General features: G+C 41.6%; 1 protein-coding gene and 1 pseudogene across 1 annotated transcript in view; both read right to left on the bottom strand.

Annotated features, from left to right (window-relative positions):
• Positions 1-17430, bottom strand: part of LOC142312064 (uncharacterized) — a 208364-nt gene that overhangs the window by 125173 nt on the left and 65761 nt on the right. The window lies entirely within an intron of this gene.
• LOC142310546 (uncharacterized) lies at positions 12107-16415 on the bottom strand (annotated as a pseudogene).

The raw sequence follows: 17430 nt of genomic DNA, 5'->3' as shown, positions 1-17430 counted from the left end.
TGTCTTTCAAGGGCGACCAGCCTTCTTGGGGGACTTAAAAGAGTTTGTGAAGCTGTAAAGATGCAATATCCATGAAATAGACTTCAAACGACCAACTTCCTTTGTTATGGTTGATAGGGTTACCCCTTTGGCTTTCATCTAGACAACCTGCTGCCGGACAGTTTCAGTCACTTTGGAACGGCACACCATTTTTGCAAAGTCAGTGCAAACTGGAAAGTTAGGATGCCAGTTGCATAGGGTTTGACAGATCCAAAAAGCTCTTCGACACCTTTCACTCCCTTCTCAGTCCCAAAGTACAGACCCCTATCACAGACCTTCATGCTGATCATCTGGCCTCCTATTTCACAGAGAGAATAGAAAACATCTACTGGGAGATCAGTTCCCGGCAACCAAGCGTCATGATCCCCATCCCTCCTCACATCCCGTCCAACTTACTTTCCGCATTTCACCCACTCACAGAAGAAGTTTCCAGGCTCCACTTGCACTACTGACCCCTTTCCCTCATATCTACTCCAGTCCCTCTCTACCTAAGTACAGTGGTACCTCGGTTTTCGTTGACATCGGTTATCGTTGGTTTCGATTTTAGTTATTTCCACTAACAACTTGTCTGATTGACTTGTTGATTGACTGTTTTCGATTGTTTTTGTCATGCCCACGAGACTATGTTACTAATTTTGCAACAACAAAGGGTGATCCACGCATTTTTCTGCTCTGTAAGCCATTATCTGAGTATCACCCCGCTCGTCAGTTTCAAAATGTATGTATCAAATATAAGTTAAAATGTGTTAATTCTTTACATTAGTATTTTATATTCGTGTTATATTCATTTCTTATTGCTTTTAGTATTAAACACTATCTTTATTCTCTATAAAATGTGTTTTTGGTATGTATTTTAGTGTCTAAAACAAATTAATTGAATTTACATTGATTCCTATGGAAATAATTGCCTCAGTTTTCATTGGTTTGTTTTCATTGATTGTATTAAGATGGATTATAAATGAAAACCAAGGTATCACTATAAAATGTTAAATCTTTTGCTCTCTTCTGGTAGCTTTCCCTCCTCCTTCAAACACTATCATGACTCCATTATTAAAAAAAACCTTCTCTTGACCCATCCTGCACAAGCAACTACAGACCAGTCTCCAATCTCCTCTTCATCTCCAAACTCTTGGAGCGCCTGGTCTATTCCCGCCTCACTCGCTACCTCTCCACTCACTCTCTTCTAGATTCTTTACAATCTGGCTTCTGTCTCTTACACTCGACAGAAACTGCCCTGATCTAAGTGACCAATGACCTTTTGACAGCAAAATGTAATGGTGTCTACTCCCTGCTTATTCTTCTTGAACTTTCTGCAGCCTTTGACACTGTTGACCACTGTCTCCTTCTCTCTATGCTCCATTCAATCGACCTAAAGGACACTGTGCTCTCCTGGGTTTCTTCCTTTCTGACCTCTCGTTCAGTGTATCATTTGCAGGCTCCACATCTTCTCCTCTCCTCTCACTGTTGGGGTCCCTCAAGGTTCAGTCCTTGGCCCTCTTCTTTTCTCTCTCTACACTGCCCCAATTGGACAGAGCATCAGCAAATTTGGCTTCCAGTACTATCTTTACGCTGATGACACACTGTGAAGACAGAGCCCTGTTCAATGGCTATCAGGGGTTAATATTTTTAATATAGTCAGAACATATAAGTCCTATTGTTTGTTAAATCAAGAGATAATTATTGTCCCTTCCCAGAATGATAGGCACCTTATTGACTGCAAATGTGTATTGCCTCAGCCCCTCTGACTGCATAGTTCAGAGGAACATTAAGCAGTCGGATTGAACTTGTGACCAATAAGAGCACAGCCTTATTCCACCAATCCAGATGAGTGCCTGAGAGATATGAAAAGAGACTGTTGAAGTCACCATGTGTTCTTGTTCTTTTGCTACATGGCTGCGATGTAGGGGTTTCGATCCCGCTTGGAAGTCCATTACCCAGCCCAGGCACTTTGGCGCCGGCTAGGGAATCTGAAACTGGATTACATTGCGCAGGAGCACAGTCAAGGATCCTAGGATGCGGCTGGAAGAAACCCAAGGATTCGGTTACCTGGTTACGTACTTTGCTGTGCTCGTGAAGCTTCCTACGCTTGTCACTATCCTATTCTCGGTGGGTGCCTGACAAACGCAGGGTGCTGCTGGTTTGGGGTATGTGGCCCTGGAAGCCCCAAAGGCACGAATATTCTACTCCCTGGTGAGCCAGCGGAAGGGTGAGACTCTGTTGCCTGTTACATCGTGTGAATTGCATGGTTTTGTGTTATATGCCTTTGACTGTTGAGGACACAATAAAGTCTAATTATTGTGGTTCCCGCCCCTGTGTTGTCGGAGTAGTGTTTTGCCCACGGTTACAGAGTTTGGGCGTTCAGTTGGAATGAGACCTGGTCCATTTGCTCTTTCTAAAGGTAGCCAGGCCAGCGGACGAGAGCATCCACTGACCCCCATGTTTCCATACACAAAACTATACACCTCATCCCTGGACCTCACCCCCTCTGTACTACAGAACACCAGTGACTGTCTGTCTGCAGTTTCCAACATTATGTATGCTTTCTATCAGAAATTTAACCTTTCCAAAACTGAACTTCTTCTACTCCCTCCGTCTTCTAACCTTCCTAAACCTGACATCTCCCTTTCTGTGTGCGGCACCACAATAACGCCTAGGCAGCAGGCTCGCTGTCTGGATGTCATACTTGACAGCAATCTTTCCTTCACCTTCTATATATAATCTCTTGCCCGCTCCTGTCGCATGCAATGCAAGAATATCTCTAGAATCTACCCCTTTCTCACCATGGAAACTACAAAAACCTTCACCGTGCCCTTGATCAACTCCTGCTTTGACTACTGCAATTCTCTATTAATTGGTCTCCCCCTAACTAGACTTTCACCACTACAGTCCATCCTTAATGCAGCAGCCATTGTCACCTATCAAGCTAATCGTTATTCAGACGCTTGCGCTCTGTGCCAGTCATTGCACTGGCTGCCCATACATCATTGGATCCAATTCAAATTGCTTGTTCTCATCCACAAAGCTCTCCACAATGCAGCATCCCCCTACATCTCTACCCTCCTCTCTGTCTATCATCGACTTTCGACTAACATCCACATTATTCTGAACCTCCCACTCCCGGCTTCAAAAATTCTCCAGCGCTGCACCAATCCTTTGGAATGCTCTACCCCAAGAAATAGGATGAATCACAACTTAGCCTCAGACACTCCCTAAAAATACATCTTTTAGGGTGGCCTGTCAGACTCCTTAATAGAATTCAATTCACATAGTCCCTCCACTACTTCTCAGAACATAGTTCTCTGTCAAACTCCACTGCACCGAAAAGCATCACAAAGATTGGCTGGTGACTGGTTCATGCAGCCTTTATCTTTCCCCCATTTCTTTGAGATTTCTGGATTGTTATTGTAAATAAGCACTTGTACATTGCCCCCCCCCCCTCATTTTAGATTGTAAACACTTACAATCAGGATTGTCTTTATTTTTGCCCTATCTATTGTATCTTCTATAACTGTTACTTGCTTGTATCCGAACCTCTGAATTGTAAAGTGCTACGGAATATGTTGCGCTATAGAAATAAAGATTATTATAGATAATTTAGGAAATTAGCATCAGGTGCCAGATTAACCCCAATGACTTGCAGGTATCTGAAGGTGTTCTCTATTTTAGATCAGTGTTCTATTTCATTTATCTCATTTACATATTTATTATGAGCTTTGGAATAAATTCAATTTATGAAATAAGCTTAAAACACTGCGAGTTTATTCATGTTAGATTATAATCACATAGGACTACACAATGACTGCAACATTTAGGAAATTGTGTGTTGTTCTCTAATTTTGATCACCAGCGTATTTATTATAATCTTATTATTATTATTATTACTTTTGTTTGGCACTTTGCACTTATTCACCGGTGCAATACTTTATTTATGACGCAATATATTACTGTATAATGAAAAGGGGGGATGCACAGCCTGAGGTGAACAAGGGAGTGCTGCCCTATGTGTGAAAACAAAATGTGTACAATGGAGAAGAAAGGCACACATAAGTTGGGCGCACATCAAACAATGATATGAAAGGTCATGCAATATATAAATATTTTATTGGGTCAAAAGAAGTGAAAAAGACATAATTAAAAACAATTAATAAGATAGACAATATACAAACAAGGCCTCAAGATATTGTAGTATGGCTCCAAGATAATATACCAATAAGTACAATCATCAAAAGTACATATCAAAAATTTGAATAAATATCATGGAGTTACACCAGTAATACTCAAACTGGTATAAAGTCAGCATGCAGTAATTGTGAGCAGAATATACAGAAACCACAAAATAGATTGGGTTACCTATGGGGACGAGGAGTAAGGTTGCTGACACTATGAGTACTGCAAATAATGATTCATTCATATAGAATCATAGTTCTACAGCGGGGCGTATGATTCACAACTTGACTGGCTGTTTTTTAGTGCGATTCGTTTACAGCTGGGTGTTTGGTACAATTTCATTTGTACACATTCTTATATTGTTCATTGTACCATTGCAACCATGCTTGTCTATATCACCTGGCACTGACAGCTTGGATTACTTTGTATGCCCTTTTTTTTTTTATACTGGTATTGTGTTCACGATTTATATATATTTTTTTAGGGCTCTACCATCCTCTTGCCATACAATCATAGCTATTTTTGCATATATATATATATATATATATATATATATATATATATATATATATATATATATCAGCATTGTATCATACTATGGTTGTCTTCATAATGGGAACCATGATTCTGCACTTGTGAATCATTACTCTTTGCAGTGCATGTAGCACTTATGATCTCATTTTCTGTCCCCATTGGTAAATCCAATCTGTTCACTGTTTTGTTACATCATCACAGGTATTTCTCACATATACATTGGTTCCACAATTGCACTACGCCTGCCTTTCTAAGAGGAACTATAATTCTATATGAATGAATCATTATTTCCAGTACTCATAGTGTCAGCAACCTTACTCCTTGTCCCCATAGGTAACCCAATCTATTTTGTGGTTTTTGTATATTCTGCTCACAATTACTGCATGCTGACTTTATACCGTGTCAGTCTCTTTGAGTATTACTGGTGCAACTCCATGATATTTATTCAAATTTTTGATATGTACTTTTGATGATTGTACTTACCGGTATATTATCTTGGAGCCATACTACAATATCTTGAGGCCTTGTTTGTATATTGTCTATCTTTTTAATTGTTTTTAATTGTGTTTTTCACTTCTTTTGACCCAATAAAATATATATATATATATATATATATATATATATATATATATATATATATATTTCTATATATATATATATATATATATGTGTGTTTGATATACAAGGAATTGCAAATTTATTATAGACATCTGACCTTTCAGACAACCCTTTTAATTTGACATTATACTCTATATGTAACTATTTGATATACACATGGACATGATTAATATGCAGTGAGTGGTGACTTTATTAGAGGCGATTGGAGTTTCCCAGGATGATTGTGAGGCCCCACTCACACTTGCGCTATTTTAACGCAAACGGAATCCGTCAGTAATGTAGTACAGTTCATTTATTTACAGTGGAAGCGCGTTAATATGCCGTGTGAGTGTGTCATGCAGTACCCCCTTGTGTCCACATGATGTCGCGCTTCCACTGTAAATAAATGAACTGAACTACATTACTGACGGATTCCGTTTGCGTCAAAATAGCGCAAGTGTGAGTGGGGCCTTAGCCTATTTTCTGTGTATCGGTTTCAGTGTGAATCCACATCACAGTAGAGTAATTTCGAATGAGACGTGATCACTGGTGCTGGAACAATCTGGGCCAATGTTTCAAAACTGGCAAACTTTATAGGGTTTTCTCTTACAACGTTGTCAGGAGTATTCCAAGAATATTGTAAAGGATTGTTAAAAATACACATTTAACTTTTAGGATCGCTACTTCCAATAGGTGGCGCTGCGCTAGAGTTTGTCTCCTGTCCTGGAGAGATAATTTGAAGAATATTGTGACTGAGTTAAAAAAAAAACCATCCAGTACAAGAGAATCCTGTGAATGGTTCTGATCAACATGATGCTAAGTCAAGCGAATTTCAGTCAAGGAACGCTACATCTCCAAATAAGATCGAAACTCACAGAGCGCTATCATCCCGCTAAGATGTGCTGTTACAGCAGAGGGCTAGTCCGAATAATATTGCTGTGCCAGGTAAACACAAAGTAAGACATAAGTGGGCAGTGATCTGGAGCAGCGATACCTTTGAAAAGCTATCCCGTCTGTATGAGCCAAAATTCCTGAAGAAAGATTTCAACACCTAGTAAAATCTATGATGAATTGCTTCAGTTCTGAAGGCCGAAAAGTGTCTATCGCGCTATTAGATTAGGATCGCAAATGGATTGCCCATGAAGTATATACAATTAGGTCCAGATTTTGGACAGTGACTGAATTTTTGTGATTTGCGTTCTACATGCCACTATTTTTTATATCAACTCAAGCTATTGAGATGCAACTGAAGTTGAGACTTTGAGGATTAATTAAAGGGGTTGAATAAAAATATCCTGTTAAACGTTTAGGAATTCCAACCATTTTTCTACAAAGTCTCCTCACTTCAGGGGCTCAAAAGTAATTGGACAAATTTACCATTAATAAAATGTTTATTTTTAACACTTTTTAGAGAATTCTTTGCAGGCAATGAGTTCTGGAAGCCACGGATGTCATCAAAAAATGGTTTTCCTCCTGCGTGTGTGATGCCTTTACTTCACCTGACTTCAGTTGTTGCTTGTTTGTGGGCCTTTCTGCCTTCAAGGGTATATCCGGGACTTTAACAAATAAAATAATGGGCCTAAGCACTAACAGTTGCTACTGTACCGCCCTCAGTAGACCTCTGTTGTCATGGTGGTGGCTCCGAGTAGTGATGTGGCCGTACCGGGCGCGAGTGAAAAGGCTTTTGTAATGGGGGTTTAAAAATATTAAAAAGGGGGAAAGAAAAATAAAATAAATAAATAAGTTTCTGATGACAAGTTGGGATGTTCAGCTTTGGTGTGGCCGGGCACTGCTGGAGGTCCCCAGGAGTTGAGTGGTGATGTATAGTGTCAGAAGTTTGTTCTCTCGCCGCCCCCCAACTAGGGCTGGTTCCTGGGGCTGCTGAGGTAGTGATGGCGCAGCAGAGAACAAGTCAGCCAGAGATCTTTTACTTTTTTACTGGAGCTCTTCAGAACGTTTCTCACAGCATACAATGATGGTGGTTCTTCCTGCCCTGATGAGAGTTGGCTGTTGTATAGTGATAGTATACTCTAACTCTGCTACTATTTCTCTAACTGGGAATAGTTAACTTGGTATCCTGGGATTTTCAAGACAAGAACAATCTGGATTTTTAGTCCCTTCTGGTGACCAGGTGACTTGAGTCTTGAAGGAAAACTCACTATTTCTTCTAGACGTTTCCAGACTCAAACATGCCATTATGCTCCCAGGAAAGTCACTGCTCCTTATAAAAAGGTTAATAGCAGTCTATCAGTTTGCCACTGACCTTGGAAGTCCTGGTGGCCTAGGGACTGATACCCTGCCAATGTGTAGCTGGCCCTCCAGAGGCTTTAGCAGTTACTGTACCTCAGGACAGGACTATCTCCATATTAAACTCCTCCCACTGCAACTCACTCAATTTACCCTAGAGCTAAGCTCCTCCCCTATCTCCTTTTAGGGTTCTCACTCAAGCATTGGTTTAATCTCAAGCGAACAGTCCCAGTAAGGGAGTGTGGGGAAATGTGTGTTTTGTAGTGAACAGCCAAGAAAACCATATCTCATTAAAGCTAACAATACATGTTATACAGATGGAAATACACATGTAGCTATTATTTGTGGTGACTAGGCACAGGGCGCCCCAATACCTACCTGCCTGTTGTGCCCGGCGGCCGTTCTTCACTGACACAGAGCAGTCACAGGCCGTTTCTGCCGGCAATACAGGGGCTTCGTCAACACAGATCAGGCTTATTTTCAGCTCTGCACTGTAGACACTGCAGGACAGCTGATGTCATGCTGAATGACAGCCGGCTTCCCCCCTGCCTAACTGGGGGGAGCCGACTGTCAATCGGCATGACATTGGCTGTCCAGCCACTAATACAGAGCAGAGTGGATGAGAAACCACCGCTCTGTTGTCACGATGTCCCGCCGGAAGAAGTGGTCTGTGACCACTCTGTGCCAACAAAGAATGGTGTTGTGCACAACAGGCAGGTTGGTAGTAACTAAGTTGCTAAAACGTTTTCTTAAGCAAATGAAATGCATGCTCGATGGTGTTGAGATATGGTCATTGACTAGGCCATTGCAAAATGTTCACTGCTTTGCCTTAGAAAACTCCTTGGTTGCTTTTGCAGAATGTTTTGGGTCATTGTACAATCAACCTTGCGACATTTGGTTGAATCTGAGAATATAGTCCTGTACACCTCAGAATTCATCCGGCTGCTTCTGCCTTCAGTCACATCTTCAATAAACACTGGAGACCCAAGACCATTGGAAGTCATGCATGCCCAGCCATCTCACTGCGTCCACAGAGAATGTGCTGTGCTTTGGATTACGAGCCGTTCCAAATCTTCTCAATACTTTCTTTTTCCGATCATTCTGGTACAGGCTGAACTTAGTTTCATCTGTCCATACAATGCTTTTCCAGAACTGGGTGGCTTCTTTAGATGTTTTTTGGCAAAGTCTAATCTGGTCTTTCTATTAAAGTGCTTGAAAATCCTTCAAATCCAAAAAGATCTCCAGCTATATTATAACAGAAGAAATTTTATTTGGCTATTAAAAAATATTACTTACTTTTACATTTATGCTGTGTGGGCACGTGTGCACTTTTCATGCGTTTACGCTGCACTTTTCACTGCAGCGTAAACGCATGGTTTCTGCGTCTCCAGCAAAGTCTATGTGATTTGTGCAAATTCCATCCGCACGTTGCGTTTTAGAACGCAGCGATTTGCAGGCTGAAACTTTTTTGCCGAAACGCTGTGTTCTAAAAAGAAACATGTCACTTTTTTTGTGCCTTTTGGATGCATTTTCCACCCATTGAAATCGATGTCGATCTCTCTCTCTCTGTCTGTCGGTCTCTTTCTCTCTGTCAGTTGGTCGGTCTCTCTCTTTGTTGGTCAGTCGTTCTCTCCCTCTCTCTTTCATACTCACTGATCACCAGCGCAGCGCTGCACAGCTGTCACACTGCTCTGGCGGCTTCTCCTGCTTTTGAAAATGCCGGCCGCTTATTATTCCATCTCGTATTCGTTGCTTCCCCCACCCACCGGCGCCTATGATTGGTTGCATTCAGACGAGCCCCCATGCTGAGTGACAGCTGTCTCACTGCAACTAATCATAGCCGCCGGTGGGCGGGTCTATATCATGCACTAACATAAAGAAATAATTTTAAAAAAAAATGATGTGCGGTCCCCCCCAATTTTGATATTAGTTAAAGTAAAGGTGGAGCTCCCCAGCCTAAAAATATCAGACCAGTGACTATGTAAGGGGAATACATGAAATAGCAGAAACTGCTGTGTGAATACTGACTTGAAAAATCCAATAGCTATATGTAAGAGTGAAAATGTGAAAAATGGAATCTGCATTACTGCCATGAACATATGAATCAAGAGAAATTTAGCTACTGAATTGATCAATGCAATAGAGCCCCAACACTACGCCAAAGTATTTCTCTATGTTGGGGTCCCTAGCTTGTGTGTGTCCTCTAATGCAGTTAAAAAACTTACCGTGTATGGGAAGCTGAGACCCAGGCTATTTATGCGTATGATATGGATTGGCAATAGGTGTGGTTGGGGAGGGTTCACAAATGAAAAACTACTAACAAATAAGGAATAACGTTTGGAACACCATTCTAAGTCTGAACTGGGTGCAAAAACCTAAAAAAAACATCACTATGGGGAGATAAGGTATGCACACCAGTGACTATGTAAGGGGAATACATGAAATAGCAGAAACTGCTGTGTGAATACTGATTTGAAAAATCCAATAGCTATATGTAAGAGTGAAAATGTGAAAAATGGAATCTGCATTACTGCGATGAACATATGAATCAAGAGAAATTTAGCTACTGAATTGATCAATGCAATAGAGCCCCAACACTACGCCAAAGTATTTCTCTACGTTGGGGTCCCTAGCTTGTGTGTGTCCTCTCATGCAGTTAAAAAACTTACCGTGTATGGGAAGCTGAGACCCAGGCTATTTATGCGTATGATATGGATTGGCAATAGGTGTGGTTGGGGAGGGTTCACAAACGAAAAACTACTAACAAAAAAGAGACAGACGGGCAAACAGACAGACCTGGAAAGAGACAGATGGCGAAAGAGACAGACAGGGAAAGAGACAGCCCTGGAAAGAGACAGACGGGCAAAGAGACAGACGGGCAAAGAGACAGACCTGGAAAGACACAGACCTGGAAAGAGACAGACCAAGACAGATGGAAAAGAGACAGACGGTGAAAGAGACAGACAGACACACACATAGAGACATACACAGAGATAGAGAGAGACAGACAGACACAGAGATGGAGAACGATAGACTGATACAAATACAGACAGAGATAGAAATAGTCAGACAGAGACATAGACAGACAAGAAAAGAGACAGTCAGAGAGACAGACAGAGACACACAGACAGAGACTGGGAGAGACACAGAGAGACACTTACTATCCCGGGCAACGCCCGGGTACTACAGCCAGTTTGGAATAAAAAAAAAAAAAATCACCCTCTTTCACCATTTTATTAAAATCCCCAAATACCCCTCCAGGTCCGACGTAATCCACATGAGGTCCCACGACGCATACAGCTCTGCTACATTGGAAGCTGACAGGAGCAGCCGTAGAGCACGACCGCTCTGTCAGCTCCATGAAGCAACTGAAGTGAGTCGTGCTGTCAGCGATGACATCACTCAGGTTACCCGCAGCCATCGCTGGATCCTCCAATTGTCTCAGGTGGAGGACTACAGCTGTGGCCACGGGTAACCTGAGTGACGGAACAGCAGATCCCGCTGCTCACTTCAGTCGCTCAGGTGACCCGCGGGAGGCCATAGCTGGAGTCCTCCAACAGTGACAGTAAGTTGCCCGAGTGACTGAAGTGAGCCCCACGATCAGCGGTGCCCTCACTCAGGTGATTTGCGGTGATCGGGCGGAGGACTCCAGCTGGCCGCAGGTAACCTGAGTGACGGCACAGCTGCTCGCGCGGCTCACGTCAGTCACTCAGGGGATTTGCGGTCACCGGAGAGTCCTTCACTGGTGACCGCATATCAGGCTGCGGCACACAGACAGAGCCGCGCGATGACAATGAAGTCGGGTGAAGTTCATCCAAGTTCATTCTGATCACGCGGTTCTGTCAAAACGCAGTGACAAAACGCTGCAGAATATTTGTCACGGCAGAACACAAGCATGCGCACAAACCCTTAGAGTAGCGCCGCGTATGTCCCTTTTTATCTCTAATCTCTCATGGTTTACCTTCATACCTGGCCTTTCTATTATTAAGGGTGAAATCTCAGAGTCGTATAACACGGACCACAATTGCAATGCATGGCATGGCTGGCGGCTCTCCTGACTCGCACGTCAGAGCTGCATAGAAATTTGCAACTTTGCTTGAGTGCATGGGTTGGGTTCACAGCAACAGGTTCCAAATGCAAATGCCACACCAGGAATCAGCTTCAGACCATTTACCTGCCAAATTGAAGATGGATTAAGGAAGGAATAATCTATGCAGTCTAGCTTTTGAGATATTTGTCCATTCACCTTTGGTCCACTGAAAAAGAGGCTGCTACAAGAACTGTAATTCCTAAACCCTTACTCCAAAAAGCACGCAAATAGCCTCAAATTAAAGCTGAGAGTCTGCACATTAATGCCATATTGACTATATAACTATCTTCGAATATATTTTGGTAAACAGCTAAAATGACAAAACTTGTGTCACTGTCCAAATATTTCCGGACCTAATTATACGTGTGCTACATTTTTTTTTTATTCTATTTTCTTTTCGATAACAAATATTTTTTCATAATTGCACATAATTTTCAGCATCATTTAGGGTTTTAAATTACTTTCTCATTTTTTACTATGACATGCAAGGACTGTAACTTCTATTTTTTATAAGTTGTCAATAAAATAACAAAACAGATAATGGCTTCTTGGATTTTGAAGAGAATATGATTTCTGGATTAAAATTTTTTTGACACATTCGGAATATGAAAATGCTTTTCCTTTGTGACCTGCTTGATGCTTGAATTAGAGCCTAATACACTGATTGCATGCAGTAGATAAACATGACTTTAAATTCTGTGATGCCTGATAAGATATGAATTATGGGTAAAAACTGATAACATTCTATATATGAAAATAGTGTCTTCTCCCCTTTGTGAATTCTCAGATGTCTAACAAAACCTGTTGTCTGTTTAAATCATTTCCCAGATTCTTAACATGGCTTGTCACCTGTGTGAGTTCTTTGATGTCCAAATAAAACTGATTTCTGGGTAAAGCATTTTCAACATTCTAAACTGAAAATAATTTCTCCTCTGTGTAAATTATTTGATGTGTGATAAGATTTAGTTTCCTTATAAAACATCTTCCACATTCTGAACCCGAAAATGTTTTCTTTCAAGTGTGAATTGTTTGATGTGTTCTTAGGGTTGATTTATGGCTAAAAATCTTTCCACATTCAGCACACGTATATGGCTTCTCCCCAGTGTGAATTCTCTGATGTGAAACAAGACTTGATTTAGTCTTAAAGCATTTGCCACATTCAGAACATAAAAATGGTTTCTCCCCTGTGTGAGTTCTCTGATGTCCTACTAAAGTCGATTTCTGGTTATACCATTTTCCACATTCTAAACATGAAAAGACCTTCACCCCTGTGTGAATTTTTTGATGTCTAACAAGAACTGAATTGGTGTTAAAACATTTCCCACATTCAGAACATGAAAATGGTTTCTCACCTGTGTGAATTCTCTGGTGCGTAACAAGATTTGTTCTCCTACTAAAACATTTTCCACATTCAGAACATGAAAATGGTTTCTCACCTGTGTGAATTCTCACATGCTTAGCAAGGTCACAATTCTGAGAAAAACATTTTCCACATTCTGAACATGAAAATGCTAACTTCTCACCTGTGTGAGTTCGTTGATGTGTAAGAAGTTTTGATCTAGCACTATAACCTTTCCCACAAATTGAACATGTAAATGGTTGCTTCCCTGTGTGAATTCTAAAATGTTTAGCAAGGTCACATTTCTGAGAAAAACATTTCCCACATTCCGAACATGAATATGGTTTTTCACCTGTGTGAAATCTCAAATGTTTAACAAGGTCAGATTTCCGAACACAACATTTCCCACATTCTGAGCATGAAAATCGTTTTTTTCCTCTGTATGGTCTTTGATGTTCATCATCTATTTTGTTATGTGTATTTTCCTTAACGGTCTGTAATGAATTAGAAGACGGAAGTCGTTGAGAAGGACCAGAAGATAAATCTTTGCTGTGAACGGCTGGTGGTATATCTCGGATTACGGCATTGTCTTCAGTTTTATCTGGTGTTATACCAAGATCATCTGTTGTAACATCTGACAATATCAGATATCCCTCCAAACTTCTGGTAGGGTCACCTGCCAAGAATGTAACCAATTTCATTATTTTTCTGTAACATTATCTTGAAATCATTATATATTGTATTTATCTATTTTATAACATTTCTATATATAATGTCTATACAAATTGTAGTAAAATTAAGTTTCCAGTGGCAGCAACAATAAACCCTGCAAGATATTGACATAGGCTTGTATTGACATAATTCCTGCCTCATCCCAGCTTAGACATCCACCTGCTTCTGTTTGCTGGTAAGTAAAATCCAATGAAACCCAATTTATTTATATATAAATTAAAAATAAAATAAATGGCTAAAAATACTAAAGACTCTGAGAGATGGACTAATACTTGAGATAGAAACAACCCCCAACAGGAGCTGAGCCTGCTTCGTATCAAGCAGATGCTGACTGTGTTTCATACCTGGCATCTATCTGTAACTGCTACATGTAGCTGTACAAAACAGTAAATCAGTAGTTTTTGCATTTAATGGATACTACTCACCATTATAGTTATCTGTAAGAATCTCCTCTTTACCCCTCTCATCATCACTCACATATGTCTCCGTAATATTAATATTAAAATTTTTACCCTGAAAGAGAAATTGTAAAAGTCACAGAAGGTTGGAGAAGTTACGTAAAATGAATTTGAAGACCAGAAATTATTAAAGGGAACCTGTCAGGTCCAATATGCACCCAGAACCATGAGCAGTTCTGGGAGCATATTGCAAATCCCTGCCTAAAGGATGCTTTACACGCTGCGACATCGCTAGCGTTTGCTAGTGATGTCGAGCGCGATAGCACCCGCCCCCGTCACTCATGCGACATTTGGTGATCGCTGCCGTAGCGAACATTATCGCTACGGCAGCGTCACACGCACATACCTGGTCATCGACGTCGCTGTGACCGCCGAACAATCCCTCCTTCAAGGGGGAGGTGCGTTTGGCGTCATAACGACGTCACTGCGGCGTCACTGCGCGGCCGGTCAATAGCAGAGGAGGGGCGGAGATGAGCGGCCGGAAGATGCTGCCCACCTTTTTCCTTCCTCATTGCCGGTGGACGCAGGTAAGGAGATGTTCGTTGTTCTGGCGGTGTCACACATAGCAATGTGTGATGCCACAGGAACGACGTACAACATTGTACCTGTGGCAGCAGCGATATTAAGGAAATGAACGACATGTCAACGAGGAATGATTTTTCACGTTTTTGTGCTCGTTGATCGTCGCTCATTTGTGTCACATGCTGCGATGTAGCTACCAGCGCCGGATGTGCATCACTAACGACGTGACCACGACGATATATCAGTAGCGATGTCGCAGCGTGTAAAGCACCCTTAACTGTTCCTGTATCTAGTAGCATAGATAAACAGTTCTTTAGAAACAGTATTTCTAAAGATCTCTTACCATATGCTAATGAGCAGAGTCTAGTCCCAAGGACGTTGCTTCCCTTGCTAGTCGGCCCCATTAGCATGTTAGTACGCACCTGGAGTGTGAATGGGCAGCATCAGAGCATAATCTTACTCACCTCTCTACTGCCATCGCCGCCCGACACTGCATTTCGGCTCAGTGTGCATGATCCCGGACTTTCGGTCATGCACACTACTTCAGTTTGAAGCCCGGACCTAGCTTCATAGTGCTCATTACTGAAACTCTGGGGTCATGCGCACTGAGCCGAAATCTAGCGAGGTTCTGGGTGCACATTGGACCTGACAGGTTCATTTCTTTAAATGTTCCCACCAAAAAACTATTAATTAATTAAACCTATGTAAATATGATTGCGATTACGACTTGCTGATTCAATTTGAGCCCTATGTGTGAGCTGGAAGTTGTTGACACAATGTGAGGGTTGTTCTCACACTTCATAGGCTTACATTAAAAAAGCAACTTTGGCAAGTGTGAGCCATCAAGTCTCAATAGACGTGACATGTCCCAGAAGAGGAGCAGTGTGGAATGGGAGACAGGGAACATGGTGAAAATTGAGTATATTATTGTACTAACGCTATAATACATATACATTTGCACAACTGTAGGCAATACAAAGTTTGGTGGGTGTACTTTTTCAGTTAACATGATTGACCAAAAATGACATGACAGCAGTAGATATCAGAGAGCTGCAGGTCTCCTGTATAAATCCTACCTGTCGGCTCCTAATTCTAACCAGCAGCCTCCATAACCAGAAAATTGTGAGAAAATCGAGACAACATCTAATGTTTATGATCAGCTTTATCCTGTTATCAAAAAACATACACTAAATGACCACTATATAAGAGACAATCCTTTAGCAGCTTGATGGATCTCCTTTGATTTTCATAACCACAAAATGTTATTGTGTCAGGACGACTCCACTAGCTGTTGAAATTGTTCTACAGGAATACTGGCTCATGAGGACAAGAAAGTATAAGGACGCACGGATGTGCTTTGAACAACCCATTCTACCTCATCCCAGAGATGCGCTATAGGATTAAGATCTGGAGACTGTGAAAGCCAGGCGAGCAAAAATAACCAACAACCTATCGAGGACTACATAAACCTTCTAGTAGAGTGCATTGTCCTTTGTGCCATGATGTGAACAATTGTCAAGAAGTAATGAACTTGGTTGGCGACAATGGTTAGGTAAACGTTGCCATCCAAAAGTCCATTGCCAGGTATCAGAGGACCCAGGATATGTCAAGAAAAGTTTCCATACACTATTAATAAAACCTTCAACATTCGTAACTGTTGATGCTTGTCAGAAAGGGTGCATGGATTCATGCTGCTTGGGAAAAACTCTAAAGGCCCCGTTACACGCAACGACATCGCTAACGAGATGTCGCTGGGGTCACGGAATTCGTGACGCACATCCGGCCTCGTTAGCTACGTCGTTGCATGTGACACTTACGAGCGACCGCTAACAATCTCACTTACCTCAAATATCGTTGATCGTTGACACGTCGTTCATTTTCCAAATGTCGTTGAACTTGTGGAACGCTGGTTTTTCGTCGTTCCTGAGGCAGCACACATCGCCACGTGTGACACCCCGGGAACGACAAACAACAGCGCTCCTATGTTCTCCGGCAACGAGGTGGGAGTGTCGATAATGTGGCTGCTCTCCGCCCTTCCGCTTCTATTGGTGGGCCCCAGTGTGACGTAGCTGGCCACCGCACGAACCTCCATCTTAGAAAAGAGGATGTTCGCCGGCCACAGCGACATCATTAGGAAGGTATGTGCATGTGACGCGCAGTACAGATATTGTCCGTCACGGGCAGTGATTTGCCCGTGACGCATGAACGACGGGGGCGGGTGCGATCGCTAGCGATATCACTAGCGGTGTCGCTGTGTGTAAAGCAGCCTTTACCCTCTCATTAGCATGGTGCAATGGAAATCTAGATACATCTGAACATACGCTTTCCACTTCTCAATAATATAATTTTTGTGTTCTTTTCTTCACTGGAGGATGTACCATTTTGTTTTCCTTAATTAGCACTAGCACTCAAAACAATTGTCTGCTGCTATAGACCATTCTTGCTACACTATGCTAAACAACAACGTCTACATTTGGTCACAATAGTCAAATCACAAGTGTTGTATTTGGCTATATTTTCCATTACACTGCATATTCATCAGAATGATTTTGGATATCCTCCTCAGACTTTTTTCTTCGACGGGTAGTTAGATCCACACCATCTCGCTTCATTTTTTTATTGATCACAACATTCTTAATTTATTTTCTACACTGGTACATGATAAAACTTTTCAAGCTTGTTTCAAGCTTGTTGGATTTTATACA

The sequence above is a fragment of the Anomaloglossus baeobatrachus genome, chromosome 5 (genome assembly GCF_048569485.1).
Source record: "Anomaloglossus baeobatrachus isolate aAnoBae1 chromosome 5, aAnoBae1.hap1, whole genome shotgun sequence".
Taxonomy (NCBI): domain Eukaryota; kingdom Metazoa; phylum Chordata; class Amphibia; order Anura; family Aromobatidae; genus Anomaloglossus; species Anomaloglossus baeobatrachus.
Note: the sequence above shows the minus strand (reverse complement) of the source record. Positions and strands in the feature narration are given on the sequence as shown.